Source organism: Schistocerca americana, chromosome 9, assembly GCF_021461395.2.
Source record: "Schistocerca americana isolate TAMUIC-IGC-003095 chromosome 9, iqSchAmer2.1, whole genome shotgun sequence".
NCBI lineage: Eukaryota > Metazoa > Arthropoda > Insecta > Orthoptera > Acrididae > Schistocerca > Schistocerca americana.
Window position 1 is genome coordinate 78,081,396 of NC_060127.1, and position 1,204 is coordinate 78,082,599.

The window sequence follows — 1,204 nt, forward strand, 5'->3', positions numbered from 1 at the left end:
TCAACAGTCATTCGGCGATCCCCCAAAACAATTCTCTCCACTTTCTCGATCGTGTCGTCAGACCGGCTTGTGTGAGCCCGAGGTTGTTTCGGTTTGTTGTCACACGATGTTCTGCCTTCATTAAATTGTCGCACCCACGAATGCACATTCGACACATCCATAACTCCATCACCACATGTCTCCTTCAACTGTCGATGAATTTCAATTGGTATCATACCACGCAAATTCAGAAAACGAATGATTGTCCGCTGTTCAAGTAAGGAAAACGTCGCCATTTTAAGTATTTAAAACAGTTCTCATTCTCGCCGCTGGCGGTAAAATTTCATCTGCTGTACGGTGCTGCCATCTCTGGGACGCATTGACGCGCCCTCATTTTAAAACAATGTGCATATTTCTATCTCTTTCCAGTCTGGAGAAAAAAAATCGGAGGCCTTAGAACTTGAATGCACCTCGTATACAAGTGGGAGATCAAAAATGTGGAACGCTTCACGATTTTTCGTGTCATCCTTGCGCAGGGGCCATGCTAATCTTCTCTGTATCGTTCCAATTTTAGTATATGTACTGCCGAAGCAAGTACGACACTGAGACGTGAAGTGGCCTTCTTTGGCGCACCCAGATCAGGTCTTGGGTTAGCCGTCGTATATGACGACCGAACGGCGCCCGCTGATTTGCAGGTAGGATGGCACGTGGCGATGGAGATCGATGGCGATGTTAAGAACGGTGTACGTTTGGAATTGCTCCCAGCGTTCAGCAGTGTGGCCGTGTACAGTGCCATAGGGCGGGCCGGCCGCGGTGGTCTAGCGGTTCTAGGCGCTCAGTCCGGAACCGCGGGACTGCTACGGTCGCAGGTTCGAATCCTGCCTCCGGCGTGGATGTGTGTGATGTCCTTAGGTTAGTTAGGTTTAAGTAGTTCTAAGTTCTAGGGGACTGATGACCTCAGAAGTTAAGTCCCATATTGCTCAGAAACATTTGAACCATAGGGCGGAAAGCCGCGATAACGTCTTCCGCCGGGAGCTCGAACGGGAGTTCGAAAACTCGAATGGTGCGCATTCCCATGCCTGCGTGGTCATCACTGACCGCACCGACATTTGGCAAAAGCGTAGTCCGTGTTCGGTGTCATGCAGTATTCTTTCGCACACCGTGTCACTGATGACTTAGACGTACACAGTATTGCTTAATATGGACAAATGGATGCCCTGGATGT

General features: G+C 49.5%; 1 non-coding gene across 1 annotated transcript; it reads right to left on the reverse strand.

The window, feature by feature from the left end:
- Window positions 1–470: 470 nt before the first annotated feature.
- LOC124551534 lies at window positions 471–577 on the reverse strand. The gene has a single exon (XR_006967896.1). It is a non-coding gene; the product is annotated as a U6 spliceosomal RNA (small nuclear RNA).
- Window positions 578–1,204: the final 627 nt, after the last annotated feature.